At 39.0% G+C, this 24,947-nt stretch overlaps 1 protein-coding gene across 3 annotated transcripts in view; it reads left to right on the top strand.

Annotated features, from left to right (window-relative positions):
• Positions 1 to 24,947, top strand: part of FGGY (FGGY carbohydrate kinase domain containing) — a 517,954-nt gene that overhangs the window by 184,914 nt on the left and 308,093 nt on the right. The window contains exon 1 of one of the 3 annotated variants that reach the window (XM_074265800.1): positions 12,317 to 12,392. The exons of the other annotated variants lie outside the window; for them this stretch is intronic. The gene's annotated coding sequence lies outside the window, so the exon portion shown is untranslated. Of the gene's footprint in view, positions 1 to 12,316; positions 12,393 to 24,947 lie in introns of those variants that run through there. 3 annotated transcript variants of the gene reach the window in all.

Here is a 24,947-nt window from a genome sequence, read left to right as displayed (position 1 = left end):
CACCATACTTGTGTTATAAAATTAATTTGGTAGGATTCCTTCTTTCCTTGTTTTTTCAAATAGTTTGCATAGTATTAGAATTAATTGTTCTTTAAATGTTTGGTAGAATGACAAGTTCTTTAGTAGGAAGGAAGATACAGAAAGCTAGAAAATGAGTCAATAAAAAATAGCAAGTTTGAGGAAAAGAAAAGTGAAGAGGATTTTCTTAACCATAATAGAAAGTTCCTTTTTTAACAAACAACTTAAGTCTATAAGTATCTCACAATTTCAGTCTAGTTGGTTCACCACTTAAATCAATACAGGCCACATTAACACCTTCTGCTATGGAATCTTCCCCCTGATTCCCCATAAAACATACAACAGCATTCTGAAAAATCTGAACTACAACACTCAGCAGACAGTTCTTTTTGTATTCATGAAATGTGTTTTGTTTTGTTTTTATTACGAGTATGTCATTTTTAAATTTGAATCAGATGATGTCATTTTAGTGTGGATTTCATTAGCTCTCGATTTTTTAAAATCCAGAATTACTTTTCATAAGTGAAATAGTTTTTATTTTAAATCAAATACTATTTGCATAACAATTTTAAAAATAGAGCAAAATAAGGCAATACAGGAGGAGGCAAAAGAAATGCATTAAATCAAATAAAAATATTTCTCATTAAAATGGTTATCTGTTTTGCAGGGGGAAAAATCTTGCCTTGAAATTTTTACACAGTGAGACTAAGTCATGAAATTATTTATTTTTTTCTAAGAAATTTTTCATTCATGAGTATTTGCAAGTTTTTCCATACTGTGCACATTTCTTAAAACACATGCTATCAACAACCAGCGAAAATGAATGCTGGATTTATGCACATGTGCTATCTATCTCAAGATGACAGAAATATGACAAGACATGCACCTTCCATAGAGCTTCCCAACATGAACTTTTATTTAGCCAGAATTTTTATAGTAACTTCTTAATAAAAATCATTCATTATCTATAATTCTTTGTACAATTTGTACTCATTCTCTACAGTGAAGTGTTAATATACTACATTTTTGTTTATTTTAGCAAGTCATTATATTTTCTGTATTTCATTATAAAAAGAAGTTCTTTTTTGAAATTTATTTGCAAATAAAGTTTTTCCATTTGACACCAAGGTTTGCTGCTGATGTAGCTGAATAGAATAATATCAGCTTGTTCTGAGGCTGTCCACGTACTCAATGTTCTTATGTTCATTTTAAATAAAACACTTGCTATTTATAGAAATTTGCATTTGGGGGATACTTGATCTAGCTACAAAGAGAAATTAGAAATTACTTTATTATAAAATATTGCTACAAGTCTTAATTGTATTTGTTATTTTTAATTGTAATGTTAGATTGTGTGCATGAACATAATTAAGGTACTTAATTGCTGTAGATTAAAAGATATATATGGTAAGATATATTTTATTTTTACTGTATGTATGTTTTAAGTGAATGATCTATTCTCCATCCCAAAACAAGCATGAATAAAACTAGGCTAAAAGCAATATATATATATATATAAGAAAAAAATCTGCTTCAGAAAAGGCCAAGAAATCCTAGAGGTGCTATAGCAGAGTGGAAGGTCCAAGGCCTTGGGTGCCATATATAGTTCTGATAACAGTGTAGGAAGACTGCAGGGTCCAAAAATGTAAATGAAGGTGGTCTAGTTATGCCAGATCTAAAACTCTATTATAAAGCAGTGGTCATCAAAACCATTTGGTACTGGCTAAGAAATAGAGTAATTGATCAGTGGAATAGGTTAGGCTCACAGGAAAAAAATAGTCAATGACTTGAATAATCTAGTGTTTGAGAAACCCAAAGACCCCAGCTTTTGGCATGAGAACTCATTATTTAACAAAAAATTCTGGGAAAATTGGAAAGTAAAATTAAAATTAAATTAGGGGGATCTTGAGGCAGCAGCAGGGAAAATGGTTTTGCCTCACAGTCTCTCCTACCGTCAGAAGCTATAGAGTTTTGGACTCCCATCTCATCAAAGCTCTAAAAGCCGTCAAACAAGAGGCCTCTGGTAGGAGCAGATCTTCCAGGCTCTCCTGGGTGGATTGTTACATTTGGGGAGTTGAGGGAAGGGAAGGAGAAAAGGGAGCCTCGGGTGGCGGTGAATGAGATTCTCATGTTTCCTCTCCCTGGGGATCCTGGAAAGAGAAAGGACAGATTTTTCTATGGTGGGAACTATGGAGATCTGAGCTTTAAGTGACATCGTCCTTTATTAGAATGTGGTCACAAGCAGTCCAAGCCCGATGTTCCTCATTAGGAGAGTAGGCATGAGAGGCCTTGGCATTTCCCTGGGTATCACATTTTAGGAGAAGGGACACTGGCAAATGCCTCAGCATCTGGAGGAAGATAGTTTGATGGGTAAAATGACTTATCATCGATGTTTTATAGTAATTGATAAAAGCACGTGGGTTTATTTAGTTTGGAGAAGAAGAGGGGACTGGTTAGGAAAGAACTAGAAAACTTTACTATTTGAAGAGCTGTTGGATCAGACTTGATCCTGTCTCCTCCGGGGGACAGGATCAGGAACCCATAATGGGATGGTTGTTGAAAACAGATCTCTTAAGGACAAAGTTTCTAATAAGCATAGCTGTCCAAAAGATGGAATTGACTGTCTTAGAAATCAGAATTTAAAAGATGGAAGGGGTCTTAGTGGCCATCTGCTCCAATTCATTCACCAAATCAATTCTTATTATAGTAAGAGATCCTCCTTTCTCTTTTTGAAGACCTTCAAGGAAATTGGACCCCCAAGCACTCAGGCAGCCCATCACCTTTGGGACAGCTCTCACTGAACTGGAAAGTTTACCTCCCATCAAGTCTGTTTTCCTTTATAGCTTCTCCCACTGCTCCCAGTTTTACTTGTGGGATCAAAAAGAACAAATAGCATCTTTCTTTCCCACAATTGTCCTTCAAACACGTGAAGCTTCAAACAAACCTATACTAACCTCTCTAAGGCTAAAGATCTAAAGATACTCAGCTCCTTCAAAGCTTTTTGTTGATCTTCTTGCATTCCCTTTTAACTTCTTCAGCTTATCAATGGTGATCAGCTTCTGGGTGGCCTGATATGAGCAAAGTACCAGGGGGCTATGACCTCATGGTTCCTAGCCACCATGTCTGTCTTATTTCAAACCCCAATTGGGGTCTTCCTATGGAGGCTGGAGTTCTATGATTCTGATTCTGCTTAGGGTGAGGAAAACACTTTGTGAACTGCCGTCGTACATTAGAAATGTGAGCAGCTTTGACTTTTAAAAATATCTTTGTTTTGCCAAATAAATGGCTTCAAATTTCCAGCATCTTGAGTTTCAACTGAATTAGTTAGAGCACCTGTCTGGGGAACAGGAGATATTGTGCTGGTCAAAGCTCAAGAGGATCTTTCTCCATGAACTATTATTATGCTTGTTGCCCAACGAGTGGACAGCTCCCGTGGGTCAGAGAGCGTTGTGGTTTTTGTGGCTCTGGTGATTCTTGGGAAAGCTATTTGCAAAGCCAGGTGAAGGGCATCTCACACCCCAGCCCAGGCGCCTTGTGTATCCAGGGTGGCAGCAACTTGGGACAGATGCTGTCACCTGATTAGGGAGGTTCCCTGCCTCCTTCTCTGCCTGGAGTTCTTGATGGAGACCATACAGAGGGCTCATTTGAGGATCTGATTCAGCAGGGAAGCACACGGAGCTGACCACACCAGCAGCTGGGAGCTCTGGCTCCAGGACAGACCGAGCTTTTCAAGGTCAAAGGGGAGGCAGTGGACGCCTCTTTGTCTGACCATGGCAGCAGGTGAGGAGCTCTCTGCCAGACTGCTTCACCCCGACACAATCCAGCATGGTGACCAGTGCATACCCAGGCTCTCGGTGCCAGGCGGGAACAGATGTCCTTCAGTTAGTGGCTAACTCTGCAGATTCCTGGCTTCCTTCACGACAAGTTGGGAAAGGAGTTGGTGGAAATTCTAGGAGACATCTTAGGGGAAGGAGGTGATCTGGCAGCCAAAAACACAGCTTTCAGGGAATCTTAAGTTTCATTTGCTCCAACTTTCTCTCTCTCTCTCACCCCTCCCTCCCTCCACCTCGTCTGCTTTTGGCCCAGAACTTTTCTCTGTCCCCACATCTTAAATCAAAGGCAAGTCCTTTGAAACATATACTCACCAATTTCCACTTCCCGTCATCCTCACCTTGTAGCAGAGGAGAGGGGTTGTCAAGGTTGGATTAGAAACCAGCTCCCCAGAGAAATGATTTGTCCAAACAGAGCATTGTCAGAAGAAGGTGGGGTCTTTGGGGACAGGTCTTTTATGATATCCCATGATCATAGACTTGGAAGCAGTTGTAGCCCATCTCATCCAGGCTTCCTGATTCCAGGTGTCGTTCCAGCAATGGTTTCCGAATTCCCTCTGAGCTCTTGCACTGATTCCATAGAGACAGATTTCCTGCCATTTTGGAGCTTATGGGCAGAATCAGAGAAAAAGCATCAGAACACGTGCTGGAGAGAGGCAAAGTGCTGGTGAAGTCTGAAGTCGGAAACAATTTTAGATTGGGGAATTCAAGGCAGGGAGAACTTAGGGAAGAAGTGGAGTTTCCTAACTACGAGCTTAGATGTAGAGCCAGAAGCCATCTTCTCTTGCCTCTGCTGTAGACAGGAAAACGCAGCTCCTCTTGACCCAGATTGAATTTGAACCCCAGACTCTGAGACCCAATCCAGTCTGCTCTCAGCTGCCTGATGCTGCTTCATCCTTCATAAATGTCCATGAGCTTTCATTCAGTGAATGGCAGCTGTAAAGTTTCCATATAAAAATCCCTTCATCTCTGAGGAAGGGAAGCTCAAGGAGGTCAAGTGAGATCACAAATCTAGAGTTGGAATAGACCCCAAAGCACAGAAAGAAACCCTAATCTTTCGTGTTACAGATGGAAAAACAGAGGCACGGAGGGATTGTGACTTACCCAGGTGGTGGCTTATCATACAGCTAGAGGGTATCTAAATTCTCTCTTCTGTACTCCAAGGCCAGCTCCATCCACTGTGGTGCACTACCTCTATTGGAACTGAAATAAGGATGAAGAAAAGAAGGGAAAGTTTCAGTGAGATTTCCCCCCTCAAAATTGTAAATTTTTATTTATTATGTTAAGGAAGAAGACTTGGTACTAAATTTATGATTTTTTACTTCTCATTTATTCATCTATTTATTAATGGGGCAGCATCTATTTATTAATGGTACAGTAGATAGAGCCCCAGGCCTAGAGTCAGGAGGATTCAACTTCCTGAGCTCAAATACATGCTAACTCTGTTTGCCTCAGTTTCCTCATCATTAAAATGAGCTGGAGAAGAAAACGGCAAATGGCTCCTGTATCTTAACCAAGAAAACCCCAAAATGGGGTCACAAAGAGTCAACCACAATATAACAACAAATTTAATTTATTTACCCATTCATCTATTCATTTAGCAAATAATTTGTTTTATTTAATTTTGATCGAGAGAGGAAGAGTTTGGGAATAAAAGTGATCCTTGAACTTGATCAAGTTGGCTTGTTTCAGGCCTTGTGTTACTTTGATGGTTTACAACAATCCACAGCATCATGCTGACCACTCTCTGACCCTTTTAAAAAGAATTAAAAACATGATAAGTTATACTTTATTACCATACTAAATATGAAAGATTTAGAAGCATGGAAATAAATAAATGAATATGCATCTAGATACATATATACATATATATATACATATATACATACATACATATATATATATATATATATATATATATATATATATATATATATATATATATATATATATATATATATATATATATATATATATATATATACACACAAACACATATGGAGATTACTCTATGAAAAGAAGCTCTTGTGAAGTCTACCAAGATTAATTCCAGTAATTCTGTATGTCCTTTACCAGCTTGCCTTTTTTTTCTTTTTTTTAAATTTTTTTTTCTTTTTTCTTTTTTTGCCGTTAGAATTATCAGAAAGGAGGAGGAGCTCTGGGAGTTATCAGAGGCTCCCAAAGGATGCTGAGCTGGATTTTAATTCTCGATTTTTCTCTTTGTCCAGTTAGCCCCCATCCAGGGAGGGAAATCTCCATGGCTAATTGTTGTCTTTTACTTACAACTGTAAATTGGAGGTGAAAGTTGATGTTGAAAAGGAGCTTGGAGGAAAAAATAACCTTCAAATTGTAAGTATTTGGAAATCAGACTTTGCATTGCTGGGTTGAAATTACAGCTGTTGGCAGAGTTTGATTTTTAAAAAAAACTTTTCAAGTTATAACGTGCAAGTTGCCAATAGCTGAAATCGTCAGGGGGAGGCCCTCGGTCCCTCTGGTTTAAATCTCAGTGCCCGGGAGATCTGGCAACAGGTGCAGATACTCTTACAATGCTCTGCCCCGTCTTTGATTCTTTTCACCCAACACCCCGCCTGGGTTGCGTCTCATCGTTTTAATAACAACGTGATACTGTTACAGGCTAAAAGACAAGAAGCCAGATTTTCTTTCCTCTTGGCTTCATGGGAGTCAAAACATCAGGCTTCTCCTATTCCTCTTTCCCAGCCCGTCTGGGGGGTCGAGCTTGGGTGGGAGGGAAAGGAGGCCTGTCATAGGCAATGGACTCTCAGAATGTCAGGTTGTGCTGAAGCAAAGCACGTCCCTGTGGCTGATCTGGTGCCAGCTCAGAAGAGTCTTGAGTCAACATGCACAGCACCAACTACGAGACCCAGGAAAAGAATGACCTGTTTTCTTTTTGCCACGAGATAACTGGAGTTGTGGGTGGATTTTTGCCCATTCCAACACCCTGTTGTATTTAAAATAAAATCTTACCAAGGTGGAGGTTGGTGGGGAGACTACATGAGGGACCACATCTGAATGTTCTCCGTGGCACATTTTTGTACACACCACCCTGATTTTTTGGACTGGAAAGCCACAAATGCTGAACGTTTTTCCCCTTCTGTCTGGAGCTCTAGATCGCCTGCAAGGTGTCAGAATTGGAATTTAAAGAGCCCCCATTAAACTGTAAGCTTCTGAAGAATATTTACTATACCCCTCCCCTTTTCTTTGTATCCTCAATATTAGCACAGTTTCTGGTACACAAAAGGGGATTAATAAATGCTTCTTGTCTGTACTAGACATAAACTGAAGCCTGGGACCTGAATTCTGTCTTGAGCCATTTATGATACAGAAAGAAAATTAGTTTTAATAGGGTCATCAAGGGTTGTCCTGAAATGCTGGTGTTTACCTTAGGGAAGCTAAGCAAGCTGCCTTCCTATGACCCTTAATTTGGAAAAGTGACAAACATTTTCTTTTTATTATTTCACTATTTTAATTAACATTTTCTCTGTCTTTGTCTCTGTCTCTGTCCCTCCCTCTTCCTCTCTCTCTCTCTCTGCTTTTCTTCCTATCCATCCCCCTGCATCTTTTCATATACTTCTAATCTATTGTACATTTGGTTTCCTCAAAAAAAAGTCATTGAGGGCAAGAGTGTCATTTAACTTTTTGTTTGTTTGTTTGTTTTGTTTTCCCTTTCTGTACCAATCCGTGGCAAAGAGCCAGTGTTCATTGCAAGTTTCCTTAATTGGATGGAATATTGAATAACCTCATTAAATCGGAAGTTCTCTGAGAGCAGGGGCTGTTTCCCTCTTGCTCTAATTTCTGTACTATTGAGTACAGTGTTTGCTTGATAAAAGCAGATATTGGACATTTATTGAATAACTAAATTATATTTGGGAATATGATTATATACTGGGGTAAACAATACTAGTAGTTAATGTGGAAAAAAACCATCATGGCAGATGAGAGAGAGCTAGGCTCAGAGCCAGGGAAACTTGGGTTCAAGCCCTGCCTCCGGTGTGAACTGGATGGGAGTAAGTGTTGTGATCACTCAATGACCTGGACAACTCTCTAAGACTGTGATAGAGAGAAGCTGAAGTTCTGTGTTTGTAGATGAAGTTTTCTCATTTTGGAGTTCCCTGAATCAGTGAAATCATCTGGACCGTCCCTATGCATGGGTTAGGGGTGAATGGGGGGGAGCAATGCAAAAAAAAGTAAGCTTGGTAGTATGGTGGAGGATGTACCAGGCCTGGAGTCAGGAAGACTCATTTTCCTGAATTCAGATCTGGTCTCAGACACTTGCTAGCTGTGTGGTTGTCACTTGACCCTGTTTATCACAATTTATTCATCTGTAGAATATGAAGAAGGAGATGGCCAACTACTCTGGCATTTCTGCCAAGAAAACCCCAAATGGGGTCATGAGAAGTCAGACATGGCTGAAATGACTGAACAACAAGAGCATATTGAGATCAGTTTGCTATATGGGGAAATTGGGGCAGGGAGACTTGAGAATACTTCATGTATAGGAGTTCTTTTTTATTATTATAGCTTTTTATTTACAAGATATATGCATGGGTAATTTTTCACATTGACGATTGCAAAACCTTTTGTTCCAACTTTTCCCCTCCCTCCCCCTACTCCTTCCCCTAGATGGCAGGTAGAACCAAAACATGTTAAATATCTTAAAGTATATGTTAAATATAATATATGTAACATATAGGAGTTCTTAAGTTATTTCATGTTCTGGACCCCTTGGGTGATCCATCTGATGAAGCTTATGGATCTTTTTTTGGAATGATCTTTTTAAATGCAACAAAAAATATATAAGATTACCAAAGGGGTCAATTATATTGATAATCAGTTATAAAAATAACTTTTAAAATAATTCCACACAGCTCAGGTTAAGGATCTTTGATTTAGAAGGTGGCCCCTGAGCTGGGCTGTGAAGGAAATCATGTTCACTCATCTGTCTTCCCATGAATTATCATTCCTACTACAAATGGAACGATTTCAGGTTGCAAAGGTCTGCCAATACAAGATAATTTCCTTTCCAGGCTTTTCTTTGGGCAAATCAAGTGCTCAGGACAGCAAATTGAAAGCAGGGGTGGGGATGATCTCATAGACTGTGCATCATGGTTCACCGAGTGTGTGCTTAGAACACAGAAGATGAGAAAGGCTCCCTGAGTGGTCCATTATCAGCCAATGAGAGGAATCGGCCCCTTGGCCCAGGAACACTCCACAAACACTTACTTGCAGGCACTATTTTTCTGAATTTAGCACTACAGGAGACTTGCATCCTGTTCACTATTTGTGGTGTTCCATTTCGGGGAATGCCTGAAACACAAATCCATGAGGATAAAATTTGAAAGAAAATCCCTGACCCTTCAGTTCCTTTGCTAAAGTCTGCCTGACCCATGAAAGTGCTGCTCCACGTGGGAAGCCCATTCATTATTCCAAAGGCACAATCTGTGTTTGAATGCATTATCAAAACCAAGAACTGGAAGGCATAATCAATAGGGTTCTGGATTGGAGTCAGCAAAACTTGAGTTCAAATTCTGTTACTACTTTTCACATTCATAAGAAAAGCATATCTTTTTTTAAAATTATATCTCTTCTCTGAAACTCAAGTTTCTTTATCTATAAAATGGGAATGATCTGACGTATAGTCTATTTATTATAAATATATGTATATATATATATATTATCCCTCACCGAATTATTATGAGACTTGAATAAGACAATATCAACATCGAACTTCATGAATCTTCAAGGGATAGTGGAGTATCTGTAACTATTGGTAATGGTGATGGTGATCAGTGTCTTGGTGAACTGGGAAATATTTTTACGTTATGTCCAGAACACAGTTGGTCCCCAACTATTTAGAACCTTCATTATGAGACTTGCATATGTGAAAGACATTCCCAAGAAAGGCTCTTAGTTGGAAAATAGGATCTATCTCTCCCTTCAGCCCTGCTTAACATTTGGGCATTTTGTAGCTGTGTGGATGGGACATCAGTGATTCTGGGCTTCTAAAGAGATACACTTGAACTCTAAGTCAGATTCAGTTACCATGATGAAATTATAGTTTTCTTTCTCCATCAGTCATGAGAGAAATCTGCCTCTCCATTAATCTGATTTCTTGGCAGAGCAATTTGATTGTTCAGTCATGGCTGATTCTTCATGACCCCTTTGGGACTTGTTTGTTTGTTTTTGCAAAAATACTAAACTGGTTTGCCATTTCCTTCCCTGTTCATTTTACAGATTCAGAAACTGAGGCAAACAGGATTAATAACTTGCCCAGGATCACACGTCTATTAAGTGTCCAGGTCTTATTTTAACTCAGGTCTTTCTGATTCCAATACACCACTTTGCTGCCCAAATTTCTTCCAAATTGCCCCTCAGATCTCACTAGTCATTACCTGGTTGTATTACCCAAATTATCCCATATCATAACTAAAGAAGGAATGGATGAAAGGAAACCTCTTTCCTCCGCCATATATACAAGCACCTTTGTTCATCAGAAAGAAGTATAAAAAACAATCTTGCCATATTTATGATCATAAGACAGAAAAGTATAGAGAGGATAAAAAGGATTCTTTTACAAGAGAAGATGGGATGGGAGACGGTTTCTGTACGGCTAGGAATTTTACTTTTGTCTTGGATCAGCATTGAATAATCTGAAGGATATTATGTACCACTGGCCCATTGCCAGGCCCTCACCAGCAGAAGTGACTCCATCTTTGGCCAATGATTCATCCTCCTAAGCATCAGGCAGTTCAGGTTTAGCCTGCTTCATCTAAGCCAGGAAGACAAGGAACTTGACGTACTTCTACATCATGATTGGTTCAGTCAACTTTGTGGAATCCAGGTTCACAAAATTAATACACCTTCCTAATCACAATGTCCTTGGGATTGAGAGAAAAAAGGGAACTGGAGGGCCCAACATCCAGGTAACTCACCAGTTGGATGCTCCCAAAGTTCCCTCCCAGAAACAACACTCAGGTGGGAAGGCAGAGACCGAGGTATACATCCCACCATGTGCCTGAGCTTATAAAGGGAGACTTTACCATTGCATGTTTATGAATAACAAAATGCCTAGTTTGTGATCCTTCTCATTACCTCTCCAATCTCCTCAGATATGGGATCACTTCAGAGGCAATGTGTCTATTCCATGATCAGGTAGAGCCCCGGAAGGGGGTTCCTTGAGAGCCTCGGGACCTCATTTAAACTCCTTGGCAGAGGCAAGGCCCAGAAATTCTCATCTTCTGTTGTGTTATTTTTGTTTGTCCTTCATTCTTGAAGAGGGCCGTGGTATCAGGAGAGTGATCTCATGACATGCAAGTGAAGTGGACGGCAGTGAGGAAGAGCTGTGCAAGGTCCCCTCTCTCACATTCTCCTCTGAGCCATCTGGGGCCGATGGCAAGGTACAGATCACGATACCTGGTGATGGCCCTGGATGCAGGGGGAATTATGCAAGGAGAAAATCTTGGAGAGATTCTCAGTGGGTAGTTAGTTCATTGGGGGAAATCTTTGGCTTACTTCAGAATAAGGGCACTGTCCCCAGAGGAGGAGAAGCAGGACAAAAGTCTGATGGTATAGGTACTTCTTTTTTTCTTTTTATTTCTTTTTAACTTATTGGAGAAAAGAAGCATTTCTATAACACAGTATAATTTTTTAAAAACTGATTGCGCACGAAACTGCAAATTTATTATATACAACTTGCTGGTCTTTTTAAATAGATAATAAAAATCATCATTTAATTTTTTTTTCCTCCTCCCCCACCTTGGATATGGCTACCATTAGACACAAATATGTTATGTATATACAAAATTATTCTATACGTGCTTCTCTTTATCAGTTATTTAGCTCAGCTTCGGTCTGCTCACCACCCTGACCCCACATAACTAAATTTGAAATGGTCTCATGAGTTCTTTTTTCCATACTTTTTTTTTTTAAGAGAATACCTTAATGAGTCACATAATCACACAATCCCAGGGTGGATATAATTTTTGCTCCTGGTTCTGTTTCTTCTAAGAGTGGCTTTTTAAGGCCAAATTCCAGTGGCAATAGGGAGCCACTAGTGCTTTGGGAGCAGGGGAGCAGCAGGGTTATACCTGGGCTTGTGGAAAATCACTGACAACTGAATGGAAAATCGATTGGAGAGGGGAGAGGCTGGAAGCAGGAAGGGAAGGTAGGAGGCTACTGCATTAGTTCAAGTGAGAGGCGATGAGGTCCTGGACTGACAGATATAGCCCAGAGCCTGCTCTCAAAGAATTCTCATCTAATTGGGGGAAAATATGCACAGATATGCTTTCTGGGCCTGATTCCATGGGACTTATCCCCCACTCCCTCTGCTAAGGGCCTTGACTTTGGTTTCCTCATCTACATTTCCTTTATATGGCTGGTGGTAGTGGGGTGGGGAGGATATAAAGCATAAGCTAGAATCCAGAATCCTCTCCTCTCCAAAGGCACATCTGGAATTTCAGCATCTGTTTCACAGCCTCTCGCTTGGATTTGTCAATGAGTCCTTTGGGTGACGTTTCCAAGGATATGGTAAGTTAGCTGCTAGATTTGGGTCTCCGTGCTAGCACTGAGATAATCTTTTCAGAATCCCAGGATGCCGATGCTGCCAGAGAATTGGCAGTTCATCTATCCCAGCACCTTCATTTTTATGGTTGAAAAGCCCGAGGCTTAGAGAATTTACTTCTATAGAAAATAAAGGTAGTAAAACAAAGAGATCTGGATTTGGAGTCCAGACCTCTGAGGGCTGTTCTTGTAATCCCACCCCTGCTTGGCTACTTTCAATTTGTATAATTTGCAGTTAGATCCTTTGTTTTTCTTTGCCTTGGTTTCCTCAACTGTAGAATAAGAGATTTGGATTGAATGATCCCTTCCGTTTTGATCACCATTTTTGTTTCTCACCAGCCTTCACCAGGAATAATGTTTGTAAGAATAGGTTTATGTACACTTGGCATTAAGATTTGCATTCGTACTTTGCATGTATTATCACATTTGATCTATAACCCATATGGCTCATTTGACCCAGTAGTGCTGAGAGATAAACTTTATTGTTTTTGTCATTTATAGAAGAAAGGGTATAAGAGCTCAAATCCATGTCCAGATCAGGGTGGTGTCCAACATTCTTAATCAAACATGGTACGTTTTAGAGTTTGGAGCTAGAGGGACCACGTTCTACTTCTGATTTCATAACCTGCTACCAGTGACCTTGTCCAAGTCCATTTCCCTTTGGGAGCCTTGAATCCTTTCCCTAGAAGATGAGCTGGTGAGCACATTATACATTTGGTAGACTTAGTCTCGGCCCCGGAGAAGAGATAAAGAAAACTGCCTCGCCTTTCCTTGGAGATGTGGGGGACTCTGGGGAAGTTTGCCCACACCAAGAACTGCCTCTGTGCTGCTTGATTGACTTTACTACCAGAAGGAAAAATTCACTTGGTTGAAGGTGAGGGGTAAGGAGTGACCTTCTCAAATGACTCTGACAAAAAACAATTACCAAAAAAAGGACATTAATTTTTTTTTAAAAATGGGAAAAGAAAAGAAAATGAAAAGATTGGATTAAATGACTTCTTATGTTCCTCCCTGATATAAATCTAGAGAACATTGAGGGATTAAAATTGTGGATAATGGAAATTATTCACTGGCAGCTTTCCATGGACATTTTTTCTTTCCCTTTTACCAAACAATATTGATTACATGAATATTGATTTTGTTATGAACCATAAGTGTTTGTGGGAAAAAAAGATGTGGGATCCTTTGTATTTTGTATGTGAGGGAGAGGTAAGATGGACTCCATAGTTCTATGATTTCATTTGTATATTGGATTTCCCAGGTGAGAAAAGTATATCTACTAAGGCAGGGATGCTTTTTCTATTTTGTCCTCTTTGACTTTTACTAAGTAGGAAATATGTTGGTATCTACATATGTATACACATGTGTATGTATACATTAGTATATGTACATACCCACATCTCCCATGGCTACCTATTCTGCTTTTGGTAAATTCTTTTTTTTTTTTTTTTTGAGGCTGGGGTTAAGTGACTTGCCCAGGGTCACACAGCTAGGAAGTGTTAAGTGTTTGAGACCAGATTTGAACTCAGGTCCTCCTGAATTCAAGGCTAGTGCTCTATCCACTGTGCCACCTAGCTGCCCCTTGCTTTTGGTAAATTCTTATGAAGTCAGTTTTTCACCATAATTAATCAAAAATCTGCCAACCTTCCTCCATATTGTCTCTCATTCTGCCTCGCAAATGGTGCCATTTGTCTTCCCTGTGGCAGCTATTCATTTATAAAAAGTTTGCCACATCCACAGCATTGTTCCAGACATAGGAGAGAGCCAAAGTTTAGTCAAGCCTTGGTCTCTGTCTTCATGGGACCCATAGTTCCTTAAATATCTCAATTTACCCCCAAAACAAAAGAGAGAATCTCTCATCTTTGATATTTTTTTCACAGCTCCCCTCGACTTTCAATCTTCTTGGCTTTAAATTATTTTTAAGAGTGGGGCTAATCTCAATAGTCCTTTAGCTGCCCATAATAGGTATTGAACTCTAAAGGTAGAAGGCAACTACCCCTTCCCAAAAATACTGGCACCCATGGACATTATAGAACCTATTTCCAAGGTAATTCATCTTTCTCCGGCTGACTACAATGAACTTTCTCCCACCTAATCCCATTTCCACATGAATTCAATTCACCTGGAATAATATGGTGAGTGAGGAGGGGAGAAAAATGGAACTTGTTCTCTTCCACTGCACTCTCTATCAATCAGTCAACAAGCATTCATTAAATGGCTGTAAGACACACCATCACACTCCTCCCAAGACACCCTTTTTTGGGATGTATTAGACAGAAGTGAGTTGGACCTTGAGTTTTCCACTAGGTTACTTGCCAAAAGACAAGTTAATGACTTTGGAACCAAGTTTCTCATCTGTAATTATGAAGTGTTGAGACTTCTTGCTATCTAAGGAGTTCTCATCTTCCCTATTTTTCTGATTCAGGGAAAGACTGAGAAGAGCCCCAGGTTGCCAAGCCATCCACGTCTTCTTATCTTGTCCATGACTTCTTCTCCATCTACTAAAGGGAATCCATTCAGTGGACTGGGCACTACTAGTTCTTTTCCCATTGAATGGTGATTGGTCCATGCAAATCCAGGCTGTCCCTCCATCTTACTTCATTTCTACTTCTTGCCTCAGTGCCTTTTTTGTTCATATATTCCTCAGATGACATCTTTTCCTCTGTTTTTTCCTATGGAATTCAACACTGGTAGCACGGAATGGCCATTCTACTGGCCTTTCAGGAGCCCATAGCTTTAATTCCATGATAGAAAAGCACTGAAGTAGTTCAAAGGGTCTGCAATCTTACTGGTTAGAGTGTGGATTATAACATATCAGGGTGTGTAGCCTCACCAAGCCTGTGTGTGCTATGTCACTCTTCGCTATGACTGTCCCTAACTTTGCCCAGGAGCCTGCTCAATGTTTTGGGAGTTTCCTTTTTTCCTCTTAACATTATGAGAGTATCCCGAAGCCCTCTAGTCATCACCCCATCATCCTTTACTCTTTCGAATCAACAAGCACTTATTAGGGATGATGGATAATTTTTATTTTGTTTTCAGTTCCAAATTCACTACCTGTTGCCTTCATCACCATGACCTTTTAGGAAACAAGAAAATCACCATTTATAAAATGTATAGTCACACAAAACAAGCTCTTTCAGGAGACATGTCTCAGCCCCAAAAATCAATCTCCATTCTGAGCCCATCAGCTTTTTATGGGAAGAAGGTGAAATCACAAGTCCCCTGGAATTATCGTTGCTTCTTGTGCAAGTAATTTTAAACACTTATCCTGTGTCAGATACTGTGCTAAGCTCTGGGATACAAAGAAAGGCAAAAAAAAACAATTCTTGCCTTCCAGGAGCTCACATTGAAATGGAGGAAACAGTATGTGTATAGCTATGGACAAGCAAGTTGTGGGCAGGTTAATTTGGAGATGATCAAACAGGGAAAGCATTAACGTTGAAGGGTACTGGATGAGGTTTTAGCAGAGACTTGTAGGAAGACCAGGAAGCTGAGAGGAAGCCAGAGAGCATCCCAGGAATGAGGATGGCCAGGAAATACACCCAACTAAAGAATGGGGTGAGTTCTGTGAGGAACAGCATGGAGACCAATGGCCCTGATTGAAGAGTCCATGGATAGGAAGAAAGATTTGGAAGAGGTCAGGGCGGAGGGCTGGACAAGCCAAGAGAAGGTGTTAGATCCTCCATTCCCCGAGGACATTTTAGTATTTTATTCTTTCATATCCTCATTTTTCAGAGGCACAGCATGTTCACCCTCTCTATATGTCACCCTTTATGGGCAAATCCTTTTGGATGTAGAGCCTGTGTGTTGCTCTATAGGATTAACTCTAGACAAATCATTTTTGAGCCTTAATTTTGAAGACAAGTTTGGGCCAAAAAAAAATCCTCAAAGCAATCTGGCCTGCTCCTCTGCCTGGTCCATTAGGGGCCCCATTCATTTTCCATCCTCAGAGTTCTTCTCAAATATATGTATCGACTCAGCAGCCATATCAGTTTTCTATGTATGTGCCTAATTCAGCGGCATTCACTCTGTGGATAATTAGGGCAAACTGTTTGGGAGGACCATGGATTCTGTGCCGGGGGCTCTTCCATGTTCTGGAACTAGATTCAGAGAGCACAACGCCAGCCTAACCCACAAAATGGGCAAATGGGAAAGACAGAATTGGACTAACGTCTCAGGTATCATATAGAAGTGCCTAGATTTGGGAAAGTCATTGGGGTACAGAATGCTGGCTCAGAGCTGGGTTTTGATCTTACCTTTGACAAATCCCTATGTCCTTGGACAAATTAATTCACTTTCTTAAACTCGGTTTTCCCTTTTATAAAGAGGGGGACGAGACCTCTGATGTATTAGGCAACATCTATATAGCACTTTAAGGTTTGCAAAGCTCTTCACATTTCCTCTCACCACAATTGAGGAGGATAGGGGTTTTATGATCCCTATTTTATAGATGAGGAAATTGAGGCAGACAGAGGGTAAGAGACTTGCTCAGAATCACTCAGCTAGAAAGTGTCTGAGGCTACATTTGAACTTAAGTCTTAGGGACTCCCATACGAATTCAAAATGTGGAGTTCTAAAATTATAATTGGATGACCTGGGACAATTCACTTTTTCTTTCTGAGTCTCCATTCTGTCATTTGATGGAGAGCTCAGGATGCAGAGCCTCTGAGGTCTTTACTAGTGTTCGCTCTCCTATGATTCTCCCTGTGTGACCCAGAGCAAACTCTGCTTCAGTTTCTTCATAGACACAGTGGTCCCTTCTAGCTCTTGAGTGATGAGGAATAGGAAATGACTGAATATTCTAGGTTTGGGATTTTCCAATATATACTATTGAAAACATAAATGCATTTGGCCCTTTCCTAAATATGGTGCTAGATGAAGCTGAGGGATAGGAACCTGGTGAAGTAGCCCGGTCCTGAGTTTTATTACAGGCTTGTAGGCCAGAGACCGAGTTCCAAAGGAGTAATGTTTCGGGGGATTCTGAGCTGATTTACAGGGTTGGCAGGAAAATGGGTAAAACTGTGTCAGAACCAGACTTTCCATTTGGACTCAGCCTGTGCCAGTGAGAGGACCAGGGGGGTTCACACAAACTCAATATTGAGTGGGGAAGTTGTTTGGAGAGAAACATGTACAGGGAGAATTTGTTTTAGTCTTTTTTCCAGAAGATTATATACAAATGGGGCAGATGTGATAAGTAAAATAGATGAAATATGCATTTTATTTGTATGGGAGATTGATGTACCAATGAATAATTTTTCAGGTGCCCCCTACACACACACACACACACACACACACACACACACACACACACACACACACATGCCATAACTCATCAGTCATTCCATAGAATTGAGTTCTTACAAAAAGTATAGGAAAGATAATATTCTGACACACATAAGGTAGCAATTAAACTCAACTCAACAATATGATTATGTATTTCAAGGACAAAACCCAAACCATCCTTGCCCTTGAGGGGCTTACATTCTACTTATTTTTTAACCTTTGAGGGGTGCTCTTTAAAAATTGCATTCTCATTTGTACATAGTCATTGCGTGTTATGTCCACCTACCTTCTCCTTCAACCTCCATTAAATTATGAATTCCTTGAGAAGTGAATGTTTTTGCCTTTCTTTATATTCCACCATATTCTTAACACATCTAGCATTTGGTGGATATCCAGCTCACAGGAAACAGTTCTAGACATCAAAGTTAATCCTTTGATTTGAAAGGTAGCTTTTGAGAAGAGAGATTAGAATGGCTACAATCATGATCTATGGTTTCAATAACAATGGGTTCAAACCCAGTAGAAATAGGTCCTTTCTGGCCCCATATTGACAAAAAAACAAACAAACAAACAAACAAACAAACAAAAACACAAGTTAACTTTAACTCTGTTATATTTTATTTTTATTTATTGTGTTAAATATTTCTCCATCATATTGAGAGGTAGATCTCGAAGAACATCAGAAGTCTTTCAGTCCAACCCCTCTCGTATGGAATTGAGGCTCTCAGAGGTTACACGATTGTTCTATGTTCACACAGGAAGGGAAGAACAGAGGGAAAAGATGAAGTTCTGTTCTCTGGCTCCAATTTCAGCACGCCTTCTGATAGACCATATGTTATAGTGATAGGTAGAGCAAGAGGAAGGAGTCTCACATGCTGCCCTTCAATTCTTGCAGTGGGAGAAGAAAGAAGTGGACAGAAAAAGGTAAAAAAAATAAAACAAATATTAAAACCAAAAAATCTCTGAATACAAAGTAAGGAGACTACATGGAAAAAATGTCAGAATGAGCATAAATTTCAGAGTCCAGCTAATCCAACCAAGGTCAATCAATTAATAAACATTTATCAAGATTACTAGGAACTGCATTAAGTGATAGAGATAAAAAGAAGTAAAATGCCATCCCTGCCCTCAAGAAGCTTATAATTTATTAGGAGAGAAAACCAACCCAAAAATGTACAAAACAAACTACAAACAGAATAAAAAAGGAGAAAATTGGCAGAGAAAAAACTACTAGAATTTACAGGAATTGGGGAAGGCTTCCTGTTGGAGGTTGGATTTTAGTTGGTACTTAAAGGAAGGCAAGGAAAATCCAAACAGAAATACCTTGGTTCTGTTACTACCCACAAGTGTGATCATGGACCCCACTGGGATTTGCTTTCCATATTTGGGAAATGAGGGAATGAACTCAATGACTTTCAAGTCTCTTCTTCCTTTTAATTTATTACTTAAGAAATGCCAGAAAATAGTTCTGCAACCTTTGGTTAAAGATGCACCAATGGAGGAAGAGGTAAAAAAGACGTTTGGTACAGGACAAATACTAACACCAGTGGAACTGGTTTCAAATCCTGCCTCTGTGGCTTACAAATATTGAGGACTTTGGACAAATAACTAATAGCTCTGGGTCTTAATTTTCTCATAAGATAAGGAAACTAAGACTCCATAATTTTTCAGATCTAATAAGTTTGACCATTAGAAATTTAACACCAGATACAAAGATTTGCTTTATTTTTTTTGTTTTTGTATGCACCTAACCCTTAACTAATCCTAGATTGGGTTCAGAAAATTTGAAAATAGGATAGGGGTGTGTGTGTGTGTGTGTGTGTGTGTGTGTGTGTGTGTGTGTGTGCATGTGCTTGTATTTGTGCTTGTGTGAGACTGAGACAGAAAGACATAAAAACAAAGAGAGACTGAGACAGAGAGGCAGAAAGATCTACATATCTTTCATATTTTTCTTTATATACTTATAATGAACTTATGTCTTTGTACTGATTTGGCTGAGAGAGATCTGCTTTATTTTGTCCTTTAATCTGTGTGTCATTTCATAAATGATTTATTTGATTTATTCTGTCTTCATGGGGCAAGATATCTTTAGAAAAAGAGTTCTTTATTGGACCTGAAAATCTAGGGAATTGAAGGAACCTTTGAAGAGCTGGAGTAGCCAGCTGGTAGCAGTTAGCTACTAGCTTCTAAGATGTTTAAAATTTCTGGGTAATTAATCATTTTATTAATTACACCAGGACTTTTTTTTTAATAAAAGAAATGGTCATTTGATCATCTCTTTCTTGGACCAAAGACAAATCATGATGGTGGACTCATAGTTTATATGCCCTTGGAAGACTGGGTATTCCTGAGGCTAGCAATCAACTTTGATTGGTTAACAATTAAAGAGAAGAATGAATGTTACAATGAGAGGTAGAACCATTCTAATTAAGGCTGGAGGATATAACTTTATATCATTTCTTTCTAAATTGCTGAGCCTTGGACAATCTATTCAAAGAATTTGTCCCCACCCAAACCTAATGAGAACACCATGGGTTTCCCCACTTTGGATTAAATTCCTTATACAGTTGCACGAGAGTTAATTCAACCTCAATATTAGTAATATCTGAACTTTGGAAGGAGGACTGCAAAAAAGGGAAACTCTGAATTTTCCCCAGTCATTGTTCATTAATAATCATTTCTCTTACCTCACATCAGTGTCCTAAACAAAACAATCTGGGGTATGGGCTTTTTTCAAATTCAAGCTTCAGAAAGTGGGTCTGGGTTTTAGTCGCTAGTGCCAATGATTTTCCCCTATGCTAGCACATTTGTTTTCCCTGTGTACAAAAAGCTGGAAAATTGTTTGAAAATCTATTGGAAGATTTAATTCCTTCCTCAATGTTCGTACTTTGGTACAGCAGGGACCCTGGATTTTGCAATACTAGGTCAAATCAATCAATCAAATAATTTATAAGGAATTATTGTGTGCCAGACAGTTGTGCTAGATGCTGAAGATACACAGATAAATGATGGTTCCTGGTCTTGAGTTACTCATGGTCTGATGGGAGAGACAAAATGCAAATATCTATGTAGAAAGATAAGTTGTCTTTTTTTTTTTTTTTTTTTTTTTTTTTTTTATTATATATATATATATATATATATTTTATAAATTATCCCTTGTATTCATTTTTCCAAATTACCCCCCCTCCATTCCCTCCCCCCGAGACAGGCAATACCATACATTTTACATGTGTTACAATATAGTCTAAGTACAATACATGTGTGTGATCATTTTCTTGTTGCACAATAAACATTAGAATCCGAAGGTACATGAACCTGGGCAGACAGATATTAGGCTAACAATTTACATTCCCCTCCCAGTGTTTCTTCTCTGGGTGATCATTCTGTAGAAGATGGGAATTTATCCGGGATGGGGAAAGGCAGAAAGCAGAGATGAAGAAGGATGGTGTTCCAGCAGTGACAGTACCCAGTTAGGAAAGGGAGAGTCTTGTTCAAAGACAAGCAAAGTGGCCAATGGCGCTGGGATGGTCAGTTCTCTATATATTTTGGAAATGAGACCGGAAAGGGAGAGTCTTGTTCAAAGACAAGCAAAGTGGCCAATGGCGCTGGGATGGAATATATTGGAAAGACCCCAAGAAACTGTGAAGTATGAGGAGACCTGAAGGGCAGCTTCCAAAGGGCTTTGAATTTCAAAGAGAAGATTCTGTGTTTGATCCTGGAGGTGATGGGGAGTCACAGAGTGAGTAAATGCATAAGGATGTAAGAAAAGCATTTTGTTGGCTTTGGATTGGAGTGGGGAACAGTCTTGCAAAAAGCACGAGATGAGAAGAACCTGTGCAAGGGGAGATGGGGGGTGGGAGGCATTATTTGGGAGAATGGCAAAAGTAAAATAACAGGTTTTGTAGTAAATGGGATTTGGGGGGAGAGACAGTGAGGAGACTAGGATGACAGCTAGGTTATGAGCCTAGGTGACGAGGATTATGGTAGAGGATGCCCTCTGCAGAAAGAAGGCACTTTGGAATGGAGGAATATTGGGAGATAAAGTTGCAGTTTGATTTTGGTGATGCTAAGTTTAAAGACCTACAGTTTGAGACTTGGAAAGTCAGTTGAAGTTGTGAGATTAAAGATCAGGAGGGAGGTCAGAGCTGGATAAATTTTATTAGCCTAGAGAAAACAATTGAATCTCTGAGGATTAATGAAATCTCCAAATGAAATAAATAGTCTATAGAGATAAGAGGACCAAGGACAGAGTCCTGTAGGGCAGTCACTGTTGGCAGCTGTGAGCCAGGTAAAGATTCATCAAAGGGGACTGAAAAGTATTTAGTTAAATAAAAAGTCTCAAAAACTAAAAAGAAGAGCACTTCATGGAAAAGAGGATGACCCACAGTGTCAGAGGCTTCAGAGAGATGAAGAAGAATGAGGATTGCCAAAAAGCCAGTGAATTTAGAAATAATAAATTTTAATTCTGGAGAGAAGTTTCCATTGAATGAGGTGGTCAGAAGCCCAACTGCAAAGGTTAAAAAAAGGGGATCCTCCTTCCAAAAAAAAAAAAGAATTAAAAGGTATATTCAAGTCTATTAAACTGTAAAGGCTTTCGAATGTGAACCTGCAGGTGATTTATATAATTTTTTTGAAATCTGCCCTAAGTTTAAAGAAGATCCTCCCTGGAAAGTGGGACATCAGGAAAAGAGGTTTTTTTTTTTTTTTGGGGGGGGGGCAAAGCAATGCAAAAAAAAATTAGTAGCTGCAGCAGGAGTATTAGTATTAGCAGCAGTAGTTAATATTTATACAATGTCTTAAGGTTCATGAAATGATTTTACATAATAAAAACTAGTTAACATTTATATCATTCTTTAAATTTCTCTAATCACAGTATATGTGTGTGTGTGTGTGTGTGTGTGTGTGTGTGTGTGTGTATTTGTATTAACTCTTTTGAACTCTGGGATGGCTTATTAGTATCAAGCTGTTAGGATCGTTATCCTGATTGTACAAATGCAGAAACAGAGGCTGTAAAATGTGAAGTGAATTATAAAGCTCATGATTGTCAAAAGTAGGATTTGAAGGATGCCACTCTATCTACTCTGCTCCCTCATGTAGGAATAGGTTATGACCTCAGTCTCTGGGGATGTTACTTGTTTTAATGATTTCTGCCATGAAATCTCTTTACCTTTAATGTGTGTATTTGTGTGAGTGTGTGTACGTGTAAGTGTGTATGTGTGCATATGTGTAATATCCACCGAGGAGCCCTTAAGCCACTTGAGGATGGGGGAGGTTGTTTATTTTATTTTTTGCTTTGTATCTGCAGCATTTAGCAGTAACTTACCAAATGCTTGTTGGTTAAATGAATGAAGTAACCATATTGATGGAATCCTGCTTCCTCTGAAGCATGACCAAAGATAAATGCGATTCCTTTAGCTTTTCTTCACAGGAGACAACCTTGTACCATATTGTTTCCTTATGCCTGGATTAGCAATGACGTGAAGCCTAAAGGTTTGCATCTGTTTGGCAGCTGCCAATGGCTGTGTTAACCATTCAGAATTGGAAAGTTTCTAAAAAAAAGCACAAAGGATTGGGTCTGGCTTATTGATGCTAGGGGAAAAAAAAGCTATTAAGAAATGAAACCATTTTGATTTGTTATAAGAGCTCAAGAAGATTTCCTCAAATGGCAAAAATATTCTGGATTCTGGAACCAAAAGAGCACCCTGCTGTGTTTTCTATTTAAATGGAACCATGAGTAGATCATGCTATGTGCTGGAGGGTGCTTTGGCCCAGGGTCAAAATTCCCAGAAATGATTTTAACCCTCAAAGTGATTAACTTGAATCTGGACCCAGAAGGTTGTTGTAGTTAAAGTAGAGAATTGGGGCCCACAAAAGGCTTCTAGAGTCTCCTACTCGATGAGAGAAAGCATGTGGAAATACAGACCATGTTGTGTTGGAGTCCAAGAAAACCTGGGTTCAATCTCCCTATGTGACTGAGGCTGGGCCATTTAAACTTTCTGAGCCTTTTCCCATCTGTTAAATGGGATTATTAAATCCTATAGTAGATGACAGTGGAATTCAATGAGTTATTCTATAAGATTTGCTTTTTGAATACTAATGTAATGTTTGAGAGTCTTATGATCTCTTTACCTCCAAGCTTAATTTTTTCTGGCATAGATCTGTATTTTTCCTTTTTGTTTTTATTTGTTTGTTTGTTTTGTTTTGTTTTTTGGTGGGGAGCCAAGTAAGATTAAGTGACTTGTCCAGCATCATGCAGCTAGTAAGTGTGAGAGGTCAGATTTGAACTCAGGTTCTCATGAAGACTATAGATAGTGCTGCCTAGCTATCCTGGAACTCTAATATGGCAACTGAAAGCTGTCCTCTAGGAAAATTCAATCCTCTCCTCTGGTAATATGTTAGAAAGTTTTCCTCTATCCTATGGTACATTTCTATATATATATATATATATATATATATATATATACACACATATATATACATACATATATACATATATATGTGTATATATACATGTATGTATGTATATATTTATATTGATATATATACATATATGTATATATACACATATGTATGTATATATATATATTTTAATTTTTTCCTAATTATACTTTAAAGTTAAAATATAATAGAGAAAGAGCACTGCAAGGGAAGTTAGGAAAGAAAAGAAACAAGTATATATTAGGTGCTTATTGTGTTTCAGACAGTATGGCAAGTATTCTATATATATTATCTCATTTGATCCTATAACCACCCTAGAAATTAGATGTTGTTTTTATCCCCATTTTACGAGTGAGGAAACTGAGTCAGACAGAAGTTAAGTGACTTACATAGGGTTACATAGCTAGGAAGTGATCTCCCATTATCTGGTTTAGTAAATAGAGCACTGGTTCTGAAGGATAGAAAACATGAGTTCAAATCCCACCTCAGATTCTTGCAAGCTTTATGATCCTGAGCTAATAACTTAACCTCTACCTGACTTAGTTTCCTCAATTGTAAAATGGAGATAATAGTAGTACCTACTTCCTAGGGTTGTTGTTGGAGTAAATGAGATGTTTTAAAAGCCATTAGTATTGCTCCTTCCATAGGAAGTGCTTAATAAATGTTTCCTTCTTTAACTCCTTCATTCCTTCTTCCCCCAAATCTGCTAGTTCAGGAGTTCTTGATCTTTTTTATTTGCCATGAACTCCTTGGAAATCTGGCCAAGCCTTCTTAGGAAAATAATATTTTAATAAAAGATTT

Source organism: Sminthopsis crassicaudata, chromosome 4 (genome assembly GCF_048593235.1).
Source record: "Sminthopsis crassicaudata isolate SCR6 chromosome 4, ASM4859323v1, whole genome shotgun sequence".
Taxonomy (NCBI): domain Eukaryota; kingdom Metazoa; phylum Chordata; class Mammalia; order Dasyuromorphia; family Dasyuridae; genus Sminthopsis; species Sminthopsis crassicaudata.
The sequence above is the reverse complement of the archived record's forward strand: the minus strand, read 5'-3'. Positions and strand labels throughout refer to the sequence as shown.